We start from the raw sequence: 25,547 nt of genomic DNA on the forward strand, positions 1-25,547 counted from the left end.
TATATGTATTGACTTTATTTTAACGTATGTGGCAGGTGTTTAAGATGTTTGCTTGCTAGGAAAGCGAGGCTAGAATAAAGCTCTAGAGGCCCCCAACAAATAGTTGTCTGTCAGGATCAAGCGTCTAGAGCATAGTTGTCTGTAGATCTTGTCCGACCGGGTCTTTAGGAGCGTTTGGACAATATTTATGTTATTAATTTAAATCTGAGTTGTCGGAACAGAATATTTGCCTAGTCGTTATCTGTAATAATATATTGTATTATTTGGGATACGGTATGGGACGTATCATTTAACTGAATAGTATTAATAGTTGTTGTGGAAACTTCTGGACAATCTGTTTCGCTCAGTGCCATGCCCCGATGATTCCGCCATCGGTTGGGGTGTGACAGATTGGTATCAGTGCCATAACTATAGGGAATTAGGCTAGACACGACCTAGTCCGGGTCGCTGTCTTAGAGACCTAGACTATAGTTAGGAACCAACAGACCAAGCGTATACGCTAAATTCTGCTATTCTACACTATCACTGCACTCAAATTTTCAAATAGGATCAAGCGATTCAGTCGGGATTAGGTGTGAAAACCGCAAACTCTCGAGTAAATTGCTTGGTCAATACTGATCTTATCAATTTATCGACGATTTCCTCATTATTTTCAATAACGAACGAGGAGAATTATACCAAATCAGGAGTGAAATCCATATTTTGATGAATAATCTCCTCAATTTTACTAAAACAAGGAAGAAGTTGCTAAGCTAGGGGTGAAACCTTAACCTTGACAACTTATTCCGGGTTTTATTTATCTCACCAAAGCCTCGACGGACTCCAACAACCTGAACTCACAAGTATGACCTAGGGAATACGTGTTGAATGCCCAAGAATCGAGGCAGCAACACGAGCCCGAAAGTTAAAAAGTGACGACAAGTCTATTGTGAATAGTCGAATCGCTTTGGGTAGTCAATGTCTAGTAGCCGCAGACAATCTATCTCTCGATTTCTATGTGTTTTCGATTCTGAGCCGCAGCCGCCTACTCTGATGACTCGTTGTTTTTATGTGTTATATGTGTTTGACTATTTATGTGTTTAAAATTTGAGGTTTATTCGATTTTTGCTATCACTACGATCGACACATACGACTCGCATTGCTATTCTATCTCAAGACGCTAACAAGTCGCTGCAATTCTAGACGATATCATGCTACGAAATACGATTAAACTATACTATTTGACATGCTATACGATTGTACTATGCTACTCGATATGCTATACGAACGAGACGCGAGCTTTGAATGATAGGATCTTGAGGCAGTCAGAATGCTCTATGTGCTTATAGGGGAATTACGTGACAATAACTGCTTCTGTGATTAAATGTGTATATGCTTCTGTGCTTATGTGTCTTTGTGCTCTACGTGCTTATGTGCTTCTGTGATTATGTGAATCTTTGATTATGTGCTTATGTGTTATGTGATGCGTATTTCGACGTGGTCCTGAGCTTTAGTTAGTAGTAGACGTGTGAGGTGAGATTCAATCATGTTGTGTTGAGTCTTGTGACGATGTCTGTTGCAGACAATGTCGTCTGGATCCCGACACCATCTTACTCGCCAAGAGAAGAGAGACAGACGTCTCGCTGCTATCATCGCCAAGAGTGTGGCAAAAGTTGTAAGCGATGTGTATGAGAACGTCAGCAAGTCGTCCGAGGAGTCGCGGATTGAAACTCCTAAGGATGCCAACAAGACCGGTTTCAGCTTCAAACAGTTTAAAGCATGCGGACCCAAAGAATTCACCGGAGAAGATGGCCATACCGCCATGTTTCAATGGTTTGATTCGGTTGAAGTCACTCTGCACCAAAGCGGTTGTCCTGAGAATCTCCGCACCCTCAATGCTACAGGCGCCTTCCAGTCCCGAGCTCTAGACTGGTGGACTGCCGAACGAAACAAGCGTGGAAATGATGCAGCTTATGAGCTGACTTGGGAGGAGTTGAAGGCCATCATGATGGACGAATTCTGCCCTCCCCATGAACGCCAAAAGCTGGAGGACGAGTTTTGGAACATCAAGCAGAAGGACGGAGACAACGCTGCTTTAACTGCTCGCTTCAAGCAGCTTAGCATCATCTGTCCCGATCAAGTCAAGACGCCAGACATGGCCATCAAGAAGTATATTCGAGCTCTACCCGATTGTGTTGCCGATTTTGTTCATGCTGCCAAGACATCATTGATTGAGGAGACCTACCTACTTGCCGCTGGGATCAATGACAAGCGAGTGAAGTCTGGTTTTTGGGATAAGCATACCAAGTCTCTGCACCAAGCCACCACCGCATCGACCGTCGACACCACCACTGCTCAACCCTCCAAGTCATCAAGGAGAAAGAAGAAGTACAACAACAACAGCTCCAGCAACAAGAACTGTGCTGTGACCACAACTGCTGCCCCTCTGCAAGCCGTACAGGCTCAGCAGCATTCTCACCACCGACAAGCTCCAGTGATCAATGCGCCGCCAGCCAAGCGCGCTTACACAGGTCCCCACCCGCTCTGCCCGACATGCTCATATCATCATCCGGTGGGAATCGCCTGTCGTTTTCGCGCCCACTGCAACCTCTACGGGCATTTCACTGCAAATTGTCGCTATGGTCCCCGTCAAGCCCTAGTTTAAGCCGCCGCTCATCAAGCTCTACTTCCAGCCCCTCAAGGCCAACCCGCAGCTCAAGCACCCGCGGTCAATGCTCGAGTATGCTTTGCATGTGGTGACCCTAACCACTTTGCAAACATGTGCCCTAACCGGGTTGTGAAACAAGAACCCCAGCAGTAGCAGCAACAGCAGCAGCCTCAGCAGCAACAGCAAGCAGCCCGTGCCAGAACCTTTAACATCAACGCCCGTCAAGCCCAGGCTGACAACAACGTGGTTAATGGTACGTTCCTTGTGAATGGTATTTATGCATCATGTTTGTTTGATACTGGAGCCGATAACTGCTTTGTGTCGTTTGAATTCGAGAAGCTCCTTAGTCGTAAGCACTCTTATCTCCCCTCGTCATTCGAAGTCGAAGTTGCTACTGGAAGGACCGTCTCCATTAACTCTGTTTTCGTGATTGTACCCTCGAGCTCAACAATCACATCTTCCCAATCGACCTTATTCCGATGCAACTCGGAAGTTTTGACATCATAGTAGGCATGGACTTTCTTCGCAAAAACCATGCTGAAGTTGTGTGTTTTGATAAGATGATTCGATTCTCGCTCGCGAATGGTGATCTTTTATGTGTGTACGGTGAAACAGCTTCGAAAGGTTTCAAGCTCATGTCGTGTATCCAAGCTAGCAAGTATCTCCACAAGGAATACAGAGCTTTCTTGGCCAACATTGTAGTAGCGGAGAAGGAAAAGAAAAAGAAGGTTGAAGTCAAAGACGTTCCAGTGGTCCGTGAATTTCCTCAGGTGTTCCCTGACGATCTTCCTGGACTTCTGCCAAGTCGTGATATCGACTTTCTTATCGACCTTATTCCTGGAGCGAACCCTGTTGCCAAGGCCCCTTATCGACTCGCGCCATCCGAAATGAGGGAACTCTCAAACCAACTCCAGGAGTTACTTGAAAAAGGCTTTATTCGCCCGAGCACCTCTCCTTGGGGCGCACCAGTCCTTTTCGTCAAAAAGAAGGATGGGTCGTTCAGGATGTGCATCGACTATCGGGAGTTGAATAAATTGACCATCAAGAACCGTTATCCTCTACCTCGAATCGATGATTTATTTGACCAGCTGCAAGGTGCCAAGTGTTTCTCGAAGATCGATCTACGTTCAGGTTATCATCAGTTACGCATACAAGAGGAAGATATACCCAAAACAGCCTTTCGCACTCGATACGGCCACTATGAGTTCGTTGTTATGCCTTTTAGTCTAACCAACGCGCCCGCAGTTTTTATGGATCTGATGAATCGCGTGTGTAAACCTTATCTTGACCGTTTCGTCATCGTGTTCATCGACGATGTCTTGATTTATTCCAAGTCGAAAGCCGAACACGCGCAACATCTACGTTTGGTTCTCGAGTTACTCCAGGGGAACCAACTCTACGCCAAGTTCTCCAAGTGCGAATTCTGGTTGGAGGAGGTTCAGTTTCTGGGTCACATCGTGAATAGTCAGGGTATTCATATCGACCCCGCGAAGATTGAAGCAGTTAAAAGCTGGACTACGCCTAAGTACCCGTCTGAAGTCTGATCATTTCTTGGATTAGCAGGTTATTATCGACGATTTATCGAAGGATTCTCTTAGATCGCTGTGCCGCTTACCGCTCTTACCCATAAAGACAGGTCTTTTGTTTGGGGAACCGAACAAGAGTCTGCTTTTCAAACCCTTAAGCGCAAGCTCTGCAATGCTCCTGTTCTCACATTGCCAGACGGAAACAACAATTTCATTGTCTACTGTGATGCTTCCAACCTTGGTCTTGGCTGTGTTCTCATGCAACGAGGCAATGTTATAGCATACGCATCTCGTCAGCTCAAAATCCATAGAAGAACTATACAACCCACGATCTCGAGCTAGGCGCAGTTGTTTTTGCATTGAAGATTTGGCGACACTACCTGTATGGTACCAAGTGTACGATCTTCACCGACCACAGGAGTTTACAACACATCTTTAATCAGAAAGAACTTAACATGCGTCAACGCTGAGGGGTAGAACTTCTTAACGATTATGACTGTGAGATTCGTTATCACCCGGGCAAGGCAAATGTTGTAGCCGACGCGCTCAGCAGACGGAGTTATTTACTCAGTATTCGCAATACCCAAGCCCAGCATGATCTCGAAGCCCTCATCCGCGAAGCCCAACATGCTTGTTTTAATGAACGCACCTTGAAGAAGGAGAGAATCTATCACGATGGAGCTCAGCTTGTAAGCAAGATTTTCTATTATCTGGACCGAATTTGGATCCCTAAGCGGACCGATTTGCGAAAGATTATAATGGACGAAGCCCACAAGTCCCGATACTCTATTCATCCTGGTGCCGATAAAATGTACCAGGACCTTCGTTACAAGTACTGGTGGCCGGGAATGAAACGAGATATCGCCCTCTATATTGGAAGTTGCCTGACTTGTGCGAGAGTTAAGGCTGAACATCAACGACCTTTCGGCTTACTCAAACAACCTCCAATCCCTATATGGAAGTGGGAGAGTATAGCTATCGATTTCATAACCAAACTTCCGCCCACGCCATCAGGTCACGACAGCGTTTGGGTTATAGTTGATCGTCTGACCAAATCAGCCCACTTTTTACCAATACGAGAAGACTACAAGGTAGAAAAACTAGCCCGAATCTACACCGACGAGATCATTTGTAATCATGGTACGCCTCGTGACATCATTTCAGACTGTGACGCTTAGTTTACTTCGCGATTGTGGGAAACGTTTCAAGCGGCCCTTGGTACGTCGCTTAACCTGAGTACTGCATTCCATCCTCAAACTGACGGACAGACTAAAAGAACGATCCGTACTCTTGAAGACATGCTCCGCGCGTGTGTCATAGACTTCGGTGGTAGTGGGAACAAATACCTACCGTTAGTCGAATTCTCGTACAACAACAGCTATCATACCAGCATACAAATGGCACCATTCGAGGCTTTATATGGAAGAAGATGTCGTTCGCCTATTGTATGGCACGAGATCGGTCACTCGCAATTAACCGGTCCCGAGTTACTACAAGAAACGACTGACAAAATCCTCTAGATTCGAGACAACTTGTCGAAAGCCAGGGATAGACAGAAAAGTTACGCCGATAGAAGACGCAAGCCCCTTGAATTTGACGTTGGCAACTACGTACTCCTAAAGGTATCACCTTGGAAGGGTGTGGTCAGATTCGGAAAAAAAGGGAAACTAGCGCCTCGATATGTTGGACCTTTTAAGATTCTAGAAAGGATCGGAAAGGTCGCCTACAGACTCGAACTACCGGAGGAACTTAGTAACGTCCACCCGACTTTCCATGTGTCAAACCTCCAAAAATGCCTAGCTGATCATGATTTGATTGTACCTCTCGACGATCTTCAGGTCAACGAAATGCTACACTTCGTGGAAAAGCCTGTCGAAATCATGGATCGCCAAACCAAGCAACTCAGACGCTCACGCATCCCTATCGTGAAAGTCCGATGGGAAGGCAAACGAGGTGCAGAGTTCACTTGGGAACTCGAAAGCAACATGAAGACTAAGTACCCGCAGTTGTTCAAATGAAGATCTGAAGCGAGAAATTGGTAAAATCATTCACGGTGATGTGCAGCTTCAAGCCTAATTTCGGGACGAAATTCCCTAAACAAGGGGAGGCTGTAACACCCCGTGTTTTCGAATGTCAAAGTCAAAGTCAAAGTCCAAGTCAACTTTGACTTCTTCGACTATAATTAGTCTATTTTATGTTTTATTTGTATTATGTGGAGTAAGTGTTGATAATCTGAATAAATCGAAGTAATCGAATGTTTAATCGACGTGAACCAACTTACGACTGTGAATAGTAGGAAGTAACAATGCGATAAAGTTAATCAATCAATAATCAAGCTAATCGAATCATCAATCGAACTCAAAACTCGAACTATGCGAATTTGGTGTTATATTACTTGTGTGTGTGCCTTATGTGTTACCTGTGCGTGCTTACTTTATGTCCTGTGTGGTATTCAATCGAATCAATCGAAACTCGAATCTCAAATCGAATGCAAATGAAATCGAATTATGTCGAATGGTAACGTAAGGATAGTGTGAAATATAGATGATTGTATGTTAGATATAGTGGTTGGGATTAAAAGTAATTTGAATTGGAAACTCTATCGTATTCGTATCATCTTCAATCGAAATCGAAATATCGAAAATCGTCGCACCGAACACTCAAACCAGGCTGTTGATCGATCAGGCTGTCAGCCGATCGAACAGCCCAGCCGATCGGACGGACTGTCCGATCTAGCAGGCTGTCCGATCGGGATGCCTGGCCGATCGGCCAACCCTTTCCTCTTTTGGAGCCTATAATTCTTTCCACTTTTGGAAACTCTCTGACCGACCAGCTCGTGCTCCTCATCTTTTCTCAGATTTCTTCCGATTCCGGTAAGTTTTCATCCTAAATCTTGTACTTTCTTGATCATTACACACTCCTACACCTTTCTATCTTTCAAATCTTGATTTCTAACCGTGAAATCATCAAGATCTAAGCATTCTAGGATGATGTCATCATGGTGTTCTTCAAGAACATCATGTTTTGGCCTCAATACACCATGAATCGCTCGAATCTAACCGATTTCCACATAAACTAGCTAAGATCTATCACAAATCTGAACACTTACATGATGTGAAGGATTGAAAGAAGGAATTCCAACTTTCTTTCAACTCTTTTACACTCAATGCCTTCAAACCGGTAGAATCGGAGCTTGAGCCAACTCACTAATCATTCCAATGGTTGTGTGGTTCAAGATTCGGGTTCTATCTACGAGGTTCACCGACTTCGGGTTAAACGTAAAACCGCCGTTCCGAACCGTTCACCGGCCGGATTTGGATGATTCCCGTCCGAGCAGGAGAAACAAGTAAGAACGAAGGTTCCCTGGTTCAGCTCGTTGTCTAACTACCTCAATATAACGTCAAATAATCAGAACAGCCAAGTGTTAGACGAACAGGCCGACCAGGTCAGGATGTTGGCCGAACGGCTAGGCTGTCCGAACGGACAACCCAACCGAACGAACATGTCAGCCGATCGACCAGGCCAGCCGATCGGCTAGCATATGGCCCCTCACTTTGACAATTTCATGAAGTATAGTATTGAACGAGGTGATGTTCGATCGAAGGAGCTGGTGTCAACTTTACTGCTCGGATCATGAGATACTATGCTTCAACACTTAATCAATTTTACAACTCGTTCGTAGTATGGAGTGCCACCCGATCGAGCATCTTGTTCGATCGAGTGACATCCTGCTGAGGACTACTACTGAAGTTCCTAATCGATCGGTTAAGCCGGCCGATCGAACAGACCGTTCGATCGATCGACCTGAAAGGTAAGAACACTGCAGTGTTCTCAAATACTACAACGAAAACTTCAAAATGTCAAACCATCATACACAAACACATCTTACTCAAAGGAAGAAACAATCCACTCGAACAGTCCAGCCGATCGAGCCTACTGACCGATCGAACAGGCTGTCCGAACGGACTGACTAACCGAACGAACGACCTGTCCGATCGAACCTGCTGTTCGATCGACCAGGCTGTTCGACCCTTCATCACTTGTTTCCATTTTACGTGTTGCTCATCGTTATGCTATCGAACTATTCAGGCTAACCTTACTCTCAAGCGCTCCCTTCAATCCATCAATCAATCGCTGTGAGTATACTCGACCCCTTTTTGCTTTTAGCACTTTTGGGTGTTACATACGTTACTTATATCAAAACACAATCGATTACACTACTCGATGGTGGAAGGAGACGCATCGGTTTGATTATCATGGATTGTGATTAAGTCACGATGGTGGTTAAATGTTGTGTCGGTTCCATAAGGGTGTGTCTACCACCGGTGGAGTATAAAATGAGCGTGTTTTTGTTGTAGGGTTGTAACGGATGATGAGGCTGTTTTCCAGTATCCAACCGGTGACATTATGGTCAAATGGTTTTGTTGACTTGATACCAATAACCGTTGTTTGTTCCAATAAGTCACGTCATCACTTCTATTTACTTTGTATGGGTACTAGGTTAGAACCCCGTGTATTACATGGGTTGAATAAATGTAATTTTATATATTAAATAATAAAAAAGTTATATCTTAATGAACCCCGTATATTATACGGGTTAAACAAATGTAATTTTATATATCAAACAATAAAAAGTTGTTATATCTTTAAAAATCATGTGTATTACACAGATTAAATAAATGTAATTTTGTATACTAAATACTAAAAACGTCGTATCTTTAAAAACCCGTGTATAATCGGGTTTAATAAATCTACCAAATAATAAAAATATTACATCCTTAAAAACCTCGTACGTTACACGTGTTAAATAGATCTAAAAAAGAGTTATATCTTTAAAAACCATGTGTATTACACATATTAAATAAATGTAATTTTGTATATTAACTACTAAAAACTTCGTATCTTTAAAAAAACCCGTGTATAGTCGGGTTGAAAAATCTACCAAATAATTAAAAAAATTGTATCCTTAAAACCCCCTTGTATTACACGTGTTGAATAGATCTAATTTTACACAGCAAATGATAAAAAGTTATATCTTTAAAAACTTCGTGTGTTACGCGTGTTATATAAATGTAACTTTGTATAGTAAATAATAAAAAAAGTTATATTTTTAAAAACCCCGCGTTTTACACGAGTTGAATAAATATAATTTTGTATACCAATTAATAAAAAAGTTATATTTTTAATAAATTAGGATAACATTTAATATTAATTTATTATTTATATATTTAATATAAGATAAGTAGGAAAGAGAGGTATTTATTTTAAAAATATATTAAATTAACAATTTAGATTTGAGGATAATATTTTATTAAAGTATGATAAGATTTAATATTAATTTTATTATTTTATTTATTTAGTTAATATAAGATAAGTATAGATTTGAGGATACCTCCTATGAATGACACGTGTCTAAAACTTGGTTTCTTTTATTATAGTAGACTAGCGGTAAGACCTGTGTGCAAACACGGGTCGCTTCTTAACACAATAAAGCAAAGATTAAATACAATCAAGCACTAATGCTTTATAGAAATTTTACATAGCCCATTTTATTAAACAATGAATCACTATACAACTTTAAAAGTAGTTAATCCAGTTACAATCAACTTTTTATAATCATCATTGGTTTTACTCATTTAAATATCAGAAAAATCGATGATTACAAAGTTTTCAGATACACCGCCTTTTCCGTTAGTCACTCGACCCTGCCTAGAAAATTTCTTGGCTGTGGCCATGATACAAACCAACCATGTCCCTACAAAATATTATGTACACAAACTTGTTAAATTATAACTCGCTTCTTAAATAACTTGTTAAATTATAACTCGCTTGTTAAATTATAACTCGCCTTTTCCGTTAGTTACTCGACCCTGCCTAGACTCGTTTTCATCCCTAAGGAGAGCAACCCGAAAATGGTCATGACCTTGAGGTGGCGGTGTCCAAATCCGAATCCGGATGCCGCTAACAAACAAACTTATATATAAATATTTACTAAAATTATAACAATAATTATAATAGACAATAAAATCAGCTAACAATACAGACCTCCTTGTAGTAGTCTTTAGACTTGCTGAACGTAATCAGATCGTCCAATATATCCTTCTTCTTTTTTGGATCCATCGCAAGCGTATCAAAGGTAGATGCGTGCTCGAATATGATGTGGCTCCAAATCGTATTCCTGTAACCATGCCAATCGAATAATATCGCTCGAATATGATCAGGGATGGTATTTAGTTAGCATATAAATCAAACTTTATTAAACACAATACGATTATAATTCAGTTAGCAGCAACCTCTGTTGAAACCTCTGTTTTTAAACCACTGTTTTTAAAACCTCTGTTTAGCTAAAAATGTATCCACTGCTGAAAGGTATCCTCTGTTCTCATAACCTCTGTTTATCCTAACCACTGTTGTCTATCGACAGTGGTTAGGATAAACAGAGGTTATGAGAACAGAGGATACATTTCAGCAGTTGATGAATTTTTAGCCAAGCAGAGGTTAGTGGTTAGGATAAACAGAGGTTATGAGAACAGAGGATTCCTTTCAGCAGTGGATACATTTTTAGCCAAGCATAGGTTTTAAAAACAGTGGTTTAAAAACAAAGGTTTCCTAACATGAATGAGGTATCCTCTGTTCTCATAACCTCTGTTTATCCTAACCACTGTTGTATATCAACAGTGGTTAGGATAAACTGTAGTTGGGTTAAAACAATGTTTTGAAACCACTTTTGGGTTTAAACAGTGGTTTTCAAACACTGTTTTAACCCAACAGTGGTTTCAAACACTGTTTTAACTCAAAAGTGATTTCAAAACACTGTTTTAATCCAAAACAGTGGTTTCACTTTTTCTCGGGTTAAAACACTTCTACAAGATTGATGATGGATAGTGAGTTGTTAAGAAAACCAAACCTGTCAAGTAATGGAGTGTGCAATTGCTTTGTTTTACCTGTATCGGAGCATAGCAACAACAAAGTGTGCTATCTTATTCATCTCCTTCAAATTCAGCACTTGCTTCTGCTGCTGAATGTCTTTGTCAAAAATTTAAGTGTCAATATTTAGTCGCCACAAACACTGAATCCTCTTCACCCTTGTCTTTAGCATAATCCAACGGTTGACAATTTGCAATACTTCTGTAAAAAACAGATGGTCAGTTGTCATGTTTCTGTAATATTTATAGCTTGGAACCAGGATGATCTGCAAACTTATAATACAACCATATTTGCTAGAAAAAGGAAATATAAATGCATGACTGGAGTGGAGATGCAAATTTAAAGCCATAAGCAGGATAGTGAAATAACTGCAAATAAATTTGAAGTTGCTTATGATAATTTCCTTGATATAAGAGATACAGATGCCTGATAAATTTTAAACAAAAACATATACTAATCAGATAAAACTCACTTTGAACAGATTGTGAGTATGCATGTTAATATTGTTCTATCATGTCTGATTTCTTTTTTAATTTTATTCGGATCAATGCATTCATCAATTGTTTTGTTGGAGTACGGAAGATTACCACATTATATGACTTGGAGGCGTCAATCTTCAAGAATGCGGGAGTTCAGCAGTTTGAAGAGCTTGAGCTGGGACCTCTCATTCGACACCCTCTTGTAAATCATTATTTTTGTGTGAGTTCTAATTCAACTAGAGTGTATATCAATAGATGCATACGGCTTCTTTGGCATTTCCTCAACTTTAGTGTGTGTAGGATCGTGATCTGACCCGAACGAGTCGTTCAGAGGAGTTTTACTTCATTTCAGGTGCGGAATAACAAGAAACGAAGGTAGAAACAGCTGATTCTCTGCTAAAACTGCTAATTGTATTGATTAACACTCGATTACACGCAGTTCTTAACACCGGCAGCACTTCGGTATGGAATACAAGGCAATGTTATGTGATTTCGCTCATGGGTGCCTATATATAGGCCTGAGATTTCGCTCCAATGGACATGTGTCCATATGAGCGAAACCTCATATGTTCACATAAGCGAAACCCCATGTCTAAATAAGCGGAACCCCATGCTACTGTCCCTATGAGCGAAATCAGCTCACTAAATACAACACTCTTCCTATTTTCTCGTAAAACGAACCTTAATCTATACAATTCAACGTAAGACTCGATACAAGACGAAGTCGTCAGATGTGGTGCACCAACAGACTCCCCCTCAGATGTTGACGAGTCGACTATCGAGTCACGACAATGCTGTGTCTTCACTTCTTCAGCCTTGATCAGTCTATAGGCTTTTCTCTTTCTCTATCTTCATCAACAAACTCTCCTTTAGCAATATCTGCTTGAATATCTTCAGACTCCCCCTCTCGATTTGCTGGCATTTCTTTGTTCTTCAGCAATATCTGCTTCAGGATCACTGTCTGGCTTTCACTTTGTCCTCAGAATTGAAACCTAGCTCAAGCTACAGAGTCTTCAATTTCCAGGATCGAAACTTGGCTTTCCTCAATTAGAGTCCTTAGGTATCATAACCCGGCACTCTATCTTCAGGTTCAAGATCGAAACCTGGCTAAATATGCACATTCTTAACCCAGAAATAAGATTTCAACAATTTGTATGTACCAACACTAACTCCCTTTCATAAACATATGCACTAACAATCACTCTTCCTCAGATCATACACATATGATGAACCACTTGTTGATTTAAAAAAAAAACATATTTTGACAATCAAGACACACTCCCCCTCACAACAATGTCATCATGTTTAGCACTCGGAATTTTGAAAATCAGCTTTCCAATATCAGTTGTCGAAAATCTTTTTGACTTTTCAAAAATTTATGCTAAAACACACACAAAATCTTTTTGGATTCTGAAAGAAAGTAACTAACACCACTTGAAGAAACAAGAAAATGCAGAAATGAAATATTTACAAACATATTTTGTGAGTTCGTGTAAGAGGATCATATCAGATTATGAGACATGTCACTAACACCGTTAAGCTGATTACATTTTAAGATCAAGACAATTCACCTAGATTGTCAGTATATTTGTCCACTTAAATTTTCATACAAAGTTCAATTGATCCGAGATACGATATTAATGTCTTAGATACTAACTTATTCGTGTGTCCCACTACTTGAATATACTCCCGTATCCAGATCCCAATATTCAGTCTTACAGGTGAGTATACCACAGCTGATATCTGTTTAGGGGTTAGATGCGAGGGCCGTGAGAGCTCAGGTCGATACTTCTGTATACGCAGAGAGATGACGACTTCAACTTTTGGTGTGTCCCCTTTAGAGGATCTTTTAATTACAACAGCAGCGACTATCAATTTTATTGTTTCATCAGCTTGCTGAGGGCGATGCTATGTTTCAAGCTTTTGCGGAAAGCATTATCCAGGGACTAGGTCAGTACTTCCATACAACAGAAGTCCCGGGATAATACCCCAGATATCACTGAGCATAAAGACCTAGTATCTCAGAATAAGGGACTTTTCAAACAAGATTTCAGGGGTTACCTATATATCCAAGAAGTTGTTAACCCACAGAACAAGCAAGTTTGAAATTTTATGTTTATATCTCGTCACAATCTACTAAATGTGCAAAAACCTACTGACACATCCACAGTGAGATTGTTTATCACATTTTAACTTTCCATTTCTTTAGCATGTTATGATAGCCTACTGATGTATTATCATTTCCTCTTTTCACAACAAAACTCATTTTTGATTTTATCATGTTTTTGTCTTTTTCAAATTTTCTAATGTGTTTGGATTTTCTGAAATTTTCCTACTCCCCCTAAAATGCAAACACATTTCAAAGGAAATTTGAAAACTTTCTAAACTCTTAACCCAATTAAAGAAAATTCAACACAAACTCTACAAATAAAGTGACAACCGATATTAAATCGCATCAAATCGCCATTCACTATGCATAAACAATCTGAACTCCCCCTTTCAACAAACCATTTTCTCATTTAGATCTCAAAACACTTAAGTTTGTTTTAATCAAAATGATTTTTCCGGAAAATGAGTTTGTTTTTACCACTTGTAAGTCATCACTAGATTCGGGGATATGGTTCATCATCTTGTTTATCAATCAGATATGTAGTAAATCAAGTACAACTTAATGTCCCTGATTTACCATTTTCATTTAAGCAACCTCTGTACCATTTGTAAAAACAACCACTTGTAAAAATACCAACAAATACCACTTGTAGGAATGAGTCATCTTGGACAACACTTTATCAATCAGGATGCCGATTCCTGCTTCACACTTACCAACCTGGAAGCTCCGGCGTAGTCCTTTCACCTATAAAATTTTAACAATTTCAACAAACTTTCATACAAACTTATTAAACATAAAAAAATGTCGATTCCTGATCCACGATATAAACTCGGGATCTCCGGCGTAGTCCTTTCACCTGTAACATTTTAACAATTTCAACAAACTTCCATACAAACTTATTAATCATGATAGATGCCGATTCCTGATCCACGATATAAACTTGGGATCTCCGGTGTAGTCCTTTCACCTGTAACATTTTAACAATTTCAACAAACTTTCATACAAACTTATTAATCATGATAGATGCCGATTCCTGATCCACGGTATAAACTTGGGATCTCCGGCATAGTCCTTAAACTTTCAAGGGAAACAAACTTCCATCCAAGTCTTCTCAGACTTGATGGCTTTCAGTTCTTGTGCAGTGGGGTTGTATGTTGCCTTTTTAGTCGCATAAAAATCCTTAACCCCCTTTGCTTTCCCATTCAACATTTTTCCAAAAATTTTCTTTACACTCCCATTGAATGTTTTCTCGACATCAGACTTAGTTTTCTCGTTGTAAAACTAATTCGAGATTTCAATTTTTCCAACTTTCTTTTTAACTTCTTTAAATTTCAGTGATGGAAACTCTTCATCATCCACTGAAATTTTCACCTCAACCTGTGGCTCTTCTGGCTTTGTGGAACCAGATTCATTGCTGACATTCACATCAACTTTCTTAACGACCCACACTTGGTTGTCATTCTCTTTCTTTTTATAAAAATTCTTTTTCGAACACTCACCAACTTCATAAGTTGAGTTTTCAAAAATTTTAAATTTTTCAGTTGGTGGTTCAACATCAACAACCTTTGCTTTCAATTTTCTAGAAACTCCCTGTTTTGTTTTGTGCATTTTTCTGACAGTTCCATGCAATGTGACCAGCCTCATTGCATTTGTAACAGGTTCGAGTTTCCTTTGGATGAAAAACTTCAGTTCCATTCTTTCTCTTTTCAGCAAGAAACTCTTGATTTGTCTGTCTCCAGAATGGTTTCTTCTGTTCATCTTCAGCACTTCCACCTGACACAAATTCTGTTTTTGTTTTACAATTTTTCACATTTTTATGATTTTCTGGTGAAACAAAACCTAAACCTTTCTTTTTGTAGCTACGATTTTGGTTAGGTTTCTTTTGAAAACCAGAACCAGAATTGTAACCCCTTTTATTGTTTAGACGTTGTTGAACTCTTGAAGTGTACTTTTTAGGTTTTCCAGTAAGATTTAAATCTTTTATTTCAGAAATATTAATTCTTGTTATTTTGAAAACCTTTTTGATCATGTCAAAACGAACACTTCTTATTGGAAACTCTTTGTCAGAGTATAATTTGTCCGAATCATTTAAAGTGTATGCTACTTCAAATGTTTCATCATCCAAATTTGCTTTTGATAACAAAAATTCTTTACTATAAGACCGTTTAACCGACGAATTTTGACTGTTGACTGACGAATTTGACCCTCCAGACTCAGACTTTGACTCGGACTCCTCATCAGTATCCAACACCTGATCGACCACCTTTTTGATTAACTCAGACTCATGATCAGTATCGGACGAGGTAAACATGACATCAATGTTATCTAGTAAAATGTCAGTTGTGTCGGTTTTTAGCTTTATATTGACTGCTTTTTCAAGTTGCTTCTCGTTTGGTTTTCTAGGAGAATACCCTTCCCAAATTGGATGCGGACACTTGTTATAGCTAACAGTCGGTTTCTTACCACAATCGTTCTTCTTCTTTGGCTTCTCTTCTTGAAAAGCTTCCATACCTGCAACAGTTGGGTAAATACGGTCAATGAGAAAATCAGAACTAGAATAACTTTGTAACAAACGTCTAATTCTCTCATTTTCAATTTTCTCTGTCTCCAACTCTTACTTCCACTTAGCACTCTCTTCGATGTAGAAATTTATAGCTTTCTGCTTTGTCATCATCACAGCATTCATCATCGTAAGTGCTTGTTCTCTTTCTGAATTTGTCTTTTGGAGACCAGTTACTTTTTTGTTCAAGACATCATAAGATTCTTTTACATAGTTAAGGTTGAACAGCAACTGCTCCTTCTTCTTCTCATATTCAGCAATTATCTCATTCTTTACTGCACATTCCTTGCAAGCTTCAAGACACTTTGTGCAAGGCTTGACAACTTCAACAATCTTCTCAACCTCGATTGTCTTTACCACTTCTACTACTTTCTCTGTCTCAATTACCTCCTCATCTTTAGCAATCTCTTCAGCAACACTCTCAACTTTCTCATTCTGAACAACATCTTCAGATTTCTTTTGTTGTTCTTTAGCAACTCTTTTCTCCTTCAGTTTCTCCAAGCGATCTGCAAAATAGAAATGAAAACTTTCAGGAGACAGATGAGATTTTGCAACATTTATATGTTTCTCTTCCTCATCATCACTGCTACTATCAACTGGTGACTGATCAAACTGTACAGATTTTTCAGTATCAGCATCTGATAAACCAGAATCAGATGGTGTTTGATAAAAAAACAACTTCTTTTTCTGAACTAACAACATGTTGTACACTCTCATCTGAACTCTGTACGTTTTCATCAGCATTTTCTGAACTTTCATCAGATGTAACAGACTCTTCTTCCACATTCTTCACAGTCACACCAATAGACTTCATCCATGTGGTAAACATATCTGGTTCTCTAACAATCTTAGCGATGAAATCTTTGAAATCTCCTTTTTCATCAACAAACATATCCCAGCTGAAGCCTTTAGGTAGTCTTTCATCATCTTGATCAACTATACACGCTTTGCTTTCTAGTGATATGTAGTTGCTCCAGTTGAAGTCTACCAAACATGCTCTTTTAGAATCCTCAATCTTCCTACCATGAGCCGTCTGTGAATCTTGTGATTGACCAACCTGCTGATAAATGGCTTTCTGGTAGTAGTCGTCTTTTCCAAACGGATTCTGAGCACCACTAGCTTCCCTGTTCTTGCATTCCCGTTTGAAATGGCCTTTCTCCCTGCATCGAAAACAAGTAACTTTAGATTTATCAAAACCTAAAGTAGATACATGAGCATCAAGAAAGTCATTTCTCCTGGTAATTGTCTTGAACTTTTCAGCACGTCTAAGAACACTAGCAAGACACCATTTGATACCCATCAGTTCCATCTCTTCGGCGTCTATTTGATCGTAATCCTCTTTGGTGAGCATAGGATTTCCGATCCGACCAGCTACTAGACCCTCATAAGATAACAACACAGAACCGAGTAGAGCCATGTGGTCTTTTGCAGTGTCTTCTGAAAAACTTTGACCTTCTGGAAGATTTAGAGCAATGTTGCACTGAATCACATAACCATTTCCGGTCTTAGTGCTTTGAGACTAAAAACTTGTATTTGACTCTTTAGGATTAACACTTGGAAATGATGAGAATCCACTGCTGCTTTTGTTAGAACTCTGATCAGCTTTTTCTGATGAATCCCCACACTGAATGCAGTTTGGATTTTCGGACTTCTCTCAGATTCTGGAACTGGAATACTACCTTTATACTACATCTTTACATCCTGTTGACCACTCGGACTGTTCATCCTCGCGATCTTTTGCTGTTCCAAATCCTGACTCTCGATCTTTTCGATAAACTGAGATATAGTCAACCCATCATAAACACCCGTATTTTTCAGAATCATCAAATACGTTCCCCACTCTTTCTGCGGTAACGCATCAGCTAACTTGTCTACCCACTCTTTACGATCTTTAGTAATTCTCAACATCGACATAGATCGTACAAGGTGGCAGTAACGTTCGATCAGCTTCTTCGTATCCTCACCTGGTATACTGCTAAACAAATCAAACTCTTTCTTAAGCAACGCTTTCTTGCTCTTTATCATGTTTTCACTACCCTCAAATTTAACTTTAAGTGCATCCCAGATTGACTTTGTAGTTTTGTCGTGCTGAAGCAATATGAATATATCTTCTTTTATGGCTTGTTGAAGCAGACTTATCATCATTTTCTCAGCTTTGTACATAACCCGTTCCTGATCCGTGAATTCTGATAACTCTTTGAGAACCTGCAAATCTGTTCGAGGTAAAACATATTTCTTCAATATACATTCCCATGACCTAAGATGATTATCCTGAACCCAGTTCTCGAATCTGTCTTTCCACCCGTAATATTCTTCGATACTCATCAATTTCGGGGGCTTTTGTGTGGTTCCCGTCTCATTTTCCAAACTCATGGCTTGAGCAATAGCAGCTGGACCAGACGGTGTTGCAAACGCGTTATAGAACTCGGTATCCATGACGACTTAGCACGTTTTTCAAGATCAGTGACAAATAAGCGAAATCAGGAATTTGTGCACAAAGAGCGAAATCCCAGAAGTCCTTAAAAGCGAAATTAGGGTTTTGAATGTACTTAAGAGCGAAATCCCAGATGTTCTTATGAGTGAAACCTCAAATAGTATGTCACAAAAGCGAAATCACAAGGTATGGGTGTCACAAAAGCGAAATCACAAGGTATGGGTGTCACAAAAGCGAAATCAGAAGTAACTATGAGCGAAATCAGGGTTTTGAATGGTCCAATGAGCGAAATCAAGCTGACATATAAGCGAAATCATGAAATGTCCATATAAGCGAAATCATGTTCGAAGATAATTTGGTCCAATTTTATTCCGAATTTCAGTGTTGAACTTTCCAGGGTTTGTCTATGATCAATTACGCACAGTCTGTGAAATTTTGAGCAAATTTCGACCGGTAAAACTTTCTGAAATGATGAAAGAAGGTGTAGAAGTAAGAAATCTCGATAAATTCCAGCTAATCTCTGCAGAACTCCTCCTCCTGAGCTCTGATACCACTTGTAGGATCGTGATCTGACCCGAACGAGTCGTTCAGAGGAGTTTTACTTCATTTCAGGTGCGGAATAACAAGAAACGAAGGTAGAAACAGCTGATTCTCCACTAAAACTGCTAATTGTATTGACTAACACTCGATTACACACAGTTCTTCACACCGGCAGCACTTCGGTATGGAATACAAGGCAATGCTATGTGATTTCGCTCATGGGTGCCTATATATAGGCCTGAGATTTCGCTCCAAGGGACATGTGTCCATATGAGCGAAACCTCATATGTTCACATAAGCGAAACCCCATTCTAAATAAGCGAAACCCCATGCTAATGTCCCTATGAGCGAAATCAGCTCACTAAACACAACACTCTTCCTATTTTCTCGTAAAACGAGCCCTAATCTATACAATTCAACGTAAGACTCGATACAAGACGAAGTCGACAGATGTGGTGCACCAACAGTGTGATATTCAACTGCCAGCTATGAAGAATCCTGCACTTCATCAACAACCTCAGGAACCGGGTCTTCCTTAACAGCGGGAACTTCTCCATTCTCCACAAGAACAGCCTGTTCCGCTTCAGATTCCTCTGTCAATACAGCAGCTTGCTCGGGAATATTATTCTCCAGCGTCGGAACAACTTCGGACACTGAAACTTATTTCATTTCAAAAAATTAATACGGAAAAACCAATACAAGTTCCTAAAGTTAGTATATAAACAGCATCAGCATTTGTATATCCACATAAAATGAAATTACCGCTATAGCCCTTGTCTTTAGATGAAAAGTGCCTTCGTTCACGCTCCTCCAACTTGTATAACAAAAAATAATAATAGTAATAATAATAATCTATCAGCTAACAATCCTACATCGGTTATTATATATGTAACACCCCATGTTTTCGAATGTCAAAGTCAAAGTCAAAGTCCAAGTCAACTTTGACTTCTTCGACTATAATTAGTCTATTTTATGTTTTATTTGTATTATGTGGAGTAAGTGTTGATAATCTGAATAAATCGAAGTAATCGAATGTTTAATCGACGCGAACCGACTTATGACTGTGAATAGTAGGAAGTAACAATGCGATAAAGTTAATCAATCAATAATCAAGCTAATCGAATCATCAATCGAACTCGAAACTCGAACTATGCGAATTTGGTGTTATATTACTTGTGTGTGTGCCTTATGTGTTACTTGTGCGTGCTTACTTTATGTCCTGTGTGGTATTCAATCGAATCAATCGAAACTCGAATCGAAACTCGAATCTCAAATCGAATGCAAACAAAATCGAATTATGTCGAATGGTAACGTAAGGATAGTGTGAAATATAGATGATTGTATGTTAGATATAGTGGTTGGGATTAAAAGTAATTTGAATAGGAAACTCTATCGTATTCGTATCATCTTCAATCGAAATCGAAATATCGAAAATCGTCGCACCGAACACTCAAACCAGGCTGTTGATCGATCAGGCTGTCAGCCGATCGAACAGCCCAGCCGATCAGACGGACTGTCCGATCGAGCAGGCTGTCCGATCGGGATGCCTAGCCGATCGGCCAGCCCTTTCCTCTTTTAGAGCCTATAAATAGGGCTGTCATTGTCATTCTTTCCACTTTTGGAAACTCTCTGACCGACCAGCTCGTGCTCCACATCTTTTCTCAGATTTCTTTCGATTCTGGTAAGTTTTCATCCTAAATCTTGTACTTTCTTGATCATTACACACTCCTACACCTTTCTATCTTTCAAATCTTGATTTCTAACCGTGAAATCATCAAGATCTAAGCATTCTAGGATGATGTCATCATGGTGTTCTTCAAGAACATCATGTTTTGGCCTCAATACACCATGAATCGCTCGGATCTAACCGATTTCCACATAAACTAGCTAAGATCTATCACAGATCTGAACACTTACATGATGTGAAGGATTGAAAGAAGGAATTCCAACTTTCTTTCAACTCTTTTACACTCAATGCCTTCAAACTGGTAGAATCGAAGCTTGAGCCAACTCACTAATCATTCCAATGGTTGTGTTGTTCAAGATTCGGGTTCTATCTACGAGGTTCACCGACTTCGGGTTAAATGTTAAACCGCCGTTCCGAACCGTTCACCGGCCGGACTTGGGTGATTCCTGTCCGAGCAGGAGAAACAAGTAAGAACGAAGGTTCCCTGGTTCAGCTCGTTGTCAAACTACCTCAATATAACGTCAAATAATCAGAACAGCCAAGTGTTAGACGAACAGGCCGACCAGGTCAGGATGTTGGCCGAACGGTTAGGCTGTCCGAACGGACAACCCAACCGAACAAACATGTCAGCCGATCGACCAGGCCAGCTGATCGGCTAGCATATTGCCCCTCACTTTGACAATTTCATGAAGTATAGTATTGAACGAGGTGATGTTCGATCGAACGAGCTGGTTGTCAACTTTACTGCTTGGATCATGAGATACTATGCTTCAACACTTAATCGATTTTACAACTCGTTCGTAGTATGGAGTGCCACCCGATCGAGCATGCTGTTCGATCGAGTGACATCCTGCTGAGGACTACTACTGAAGTTCCTAACTGATCGGTTAAGCCGGCCGATCGAACAGACCGTTCGATCGATCGACCTGAAAGGTAAGAACACTTCAGTGTTCTCAAATACTACAACGAAAACTTCAAAAGGTCAAACCATCATACACAAACACATCTTACTCAAAGGAAGAAACAATCCACTCGAACAGTCCAGCCGATCGAGCCTACCGGCCGATCGAACAGGCTGTCCGAACGGACTGTCTAACCGAACGAACGACCCGTCCGATCGAACCTGCTGTTCGATCGACCAGGCTGTTCGACCCTTCATCACTTGTTTCCATTTTACGTGTTGCTCATCGTTATCCTATCGAACTATTCAGGCTAACCCTACTCTCAAGCGCTCCCTTCAATCCATCAATCAATCGCTGTGAGTATACTCGATCCCATTTTGCTTTTAGCACTTTTGGGTGTTACATACGTTACTTATATCAAAACACAATCGATCACACTACTCAATTATTTGAACGCTAACCGATTCGCATGTATTACGTGACTAAATGAATGCTTGTTGATTGTGTTTACACGTGGAATGCTGTCTACCTGCCTTAACGACGTAGTACTATAGTTTGGACTCAGCACCCGTTCACACGGGGGTTGTTAAGGACAATTACTTGCATGGATTATGGTGGTAATCATGTATTGCGAACTGTCTCGGACAGTCAACCCGCAGTCATTGGTATCGATAGATCCATGTCGATAATTAACATGCTTCGTTTTCCTCTGTGTACGTGCTGGTTATGCGTAAACTATTTCGAACTCTATATGCTGTTATCAAACTTGTATGCTCACCTTTACATTATATGTATTGACTTTATTTTAACGTATGTGGCAGGTGTTTAAGATGTTTTCTTGCTAGGAAAGCGAGGCTAGAATAAAGCTCTAGAGGCCCCCAACAAATAGTTGTCTGTCAGGATCAAGCGTCTAGAGCATAGTTGTCTGTAGATCTTGTCCGACCGGGTCTTTAGGAGCGTTTGAACAATATTTATGTTATTAATTTAAATATGAGTTTTCGGAACAGAATATTTGCCTATTCGTTATCTGTAATAATATATTGTATTATTTGGGATACGGTATGGGACATATCATTTAACTGAATAGTATTAATAGTTGTTGTGGAAACTTCTGGACAATCTGTTTCGCTCAGTGCCATGCCCCGATGATTCCGCCATCGGTTGGGGTGTGACAATATAATCAAGTTTGTAAATAAAAAGACATTGATTATGGTTCTATACTTCTATATCAGCATTGCCAAATAAATATCAATAAAGCATGAAAACTAAAACATAAAATATAAATAAAGATTCACTCTTGACTACCTTTCAATTGTACCCTTTAAATTGGAGAGGAAAGTGCACTTTCGCATCGAGCCCTTAGTTTTTAGTGTCGTTTTTGAACTGTTCATAAACATAAAAATTCTTTATTAAACGAAATAGATTTGACCAGACACAGATTCGACAAAAGCTTGTAGTGGTGATGATGAAACGGGCAGATAGACACAGATTCAACACATGCTCTGCATGAATTTGGTCTTGTGTCGAACTCTAAAGGTCGCATAATTTATAAGAATTGATACGGAAAAGTAATATACTCACGGATTCAACACATGCTCGAGTGGTTTCTATTTCAGATTCCTCACATAAGAATTGAAACAGAAACGTAATATACTCACCGCAAGTACAGATACCTGCAAAAGAGTTATGTATCAGAGAAATGAACAAAAAACCAATAAAGTTATTGGCTATGTAACAAACGATCACTATATTATTGTTTTGACTGTCAAAACATATTATATCAAAAATGAATTGAATGAACATGCTTATGGTACAATGATACTGATTATAGCAATAAACAGTTTGTAGATTAAAGACATATTTATAAAACAAACCATGATACCTGTACACAAAATCGACCAACTGCTGGGTTTTCTTCGGTAGGTACCAACTGCTGGGTTTTCTTCTCCGATTCACCTCCGTTCTCCGCCGCCGACTCCATTAATTCATAGATATGATCCTCGATAGGTACCAACTGCTGAGTTTTCTTCTCATTTCTAGCATATATGAGGCTGAATAAGATTTTTGAAAGTACAAATCAAACAGTTTAGTAAAAATTATACATAAAATGGGAAGTTACCAGTTGCTAGTGCTACACCTCAGCCACTACTGAAAGGTAAAGCAAGCATCAAATATTCAAATGGTTAATATCCAGTACTTCATCATCGATTTGATTTTCTTTGATTTGGGAAGTTACCGGTTGCTAGGCTTTGATTTGCTTCCTACACCAGATGTAAAGGACTCCATTTCTGTTGCAGAAAATTAAACCACTGATGTTTCAATTATGTATTCGATTTACCTTCTTCCAATTAACAATATTTTAACATCCAAAATTTAAGTCACATTTAACTTATCACCACACTATTACACTTCATAACCATATTTTAACAATTATAACATAACTAATTAAACGTTAACACTTAAGCTAGTTCAATTTCCAATTTAGAAACGAAAACCATCCGGGCTAACATCTCTACATAAAAACCCTTAACAACAACAACAAAAAAAACATGATGTTAGAAACTGTAATTTAAATATGTCACTAAAACTTAATTCAAATGTATACCTTTGCTCTTAGCGGCAAGCAGATGCTCTTTCGCCATAGCTGGAGCAATTCCAAGTGTTCTTGCAGCATCAGTGGCACTAACCCCCGTTTTTAGCGCATCAGGCTTTTGTACTAATAATTTGATCCTAGAAAACACCTACATTTGCAGCATATAATTCGAGTAAAATCTAAGTTACACATGACATGTAAAAAAGTTCTAAATTTTTTTTACCTCTTCATCACTATGAGACTTGTTTTGTATGACCATAACACCACTTTCAAACTTCTTAAGCATTACTGGACTGAAATTAAACCGACGAGCAAAACAACTGAGTTAACCATATTTCCAGTTCCAATTGAAATATTCACAAAAACTCTTTGTTCTACTAACATGATTAGTAATTTAGTTCAATTTCTGTAGGATCGAGTTTGTCCTTCATTTGAGACAATCGGAGCTAGCACCTACCGAATATGTAGCAGAAATACATATTTGGCATGAATCAAAGCAAAAACTGTAGAAGAAATGAGTAGAAACAGAAGAGATACACTTTAACACCGTTTTCTCATTCAACTTTCATGAAATACAAGGTCAGCAGGTCGGCTACACTTGTGACATCAACGTTCCAAATGAGAAAACACTTGGGGTTTATATAGGTGAGATAGTTCCGCTTGAATGGTCATGACCATATAAGCGAAACCTTATCAAGTAGTTCCGCTTATATGGCATATGTCCATTCAAGCGAAACCTCAACATGAAAAACATACAATTTCACCTTTAACCCCTGTACAATACATAATGAACCAAAATAGACCCTATACATTAATCAACTACAACTAAGACACAGGCTTTAGACATTATGCACCAACAAACTCCCCCTTGGATAAAGCCGCAGTCTTTGTCTAGTCTTCGGGTCTTCAAACAGCTCTGAACGACTCTTCTCTTGGCTTCGGCTTCCTGCTAAGCGCAACCCTTATTCTTGCATTCTCTTTCTTCTTAGATTTCTCTTCTTCAGCTTGCATTTTGAAAAACGTACCTTTCTTTTCGTCAAGCTTTTGACGTTCATGTTTGGCTTTTCTTTTCATCTTCTCATCAAGCGACCACCAAGATGATTTCCATTTACTCTCAGAATTGATACTTTTCTGAAAGCAAA

General features: G+C 39.5%; 1 long non-coding RNA gene across 3 annotated transcripts; it reads right to left on the bottom strand.

The window, feature by feature from the left end:
- Positions 1–19,697: 19,697 nt before the first annotated feature.
- LOC118489301 lies at positions 19,698–24,738 on the bottom strand. 3 transcript variants are annotated; one of them, XR_004887157.1, is made up of 8 exons: positions 24,629–24,738; positions 24,418–24,553; positions 23,932–24,100; positions 23,695–23,848; positions 23,394–23,485; positions 23,131–23,195; positions 19,986–20,037; positions 19,698–19,876 (listed from the first exon to the last, which is right to left on the bottom strand). It is a non-coding gene; the product is annotated as an uncharacterized LOC118489301 (long non-coding RNA). The 3 variants fall into 3 exon arrangements; XR_004887159.1 differs by having other exon boundaries at positions 19,698–19,882; XR_004887158.1 differs by having other exon boundaries at positions 23,687–23,848.
- Positions 24,739–25,547: the final 809 nt, after the last annotated feature.

This window comes from Helianthus annuus, chromosome 17, assembly GCF_002127325.2.
Source record: "Helianthus annuus cultivar XRQ/B chromosome 17, HanXRQr2.0-SUNRISE, whole genome shotgun sequence".
Lineage (NCBI taxonomy): Eukaryota > Viridiplantae > Streptophyta > Magnoliopsida > Asterales > Asteraceae > Helianthus > Helianthus annuus.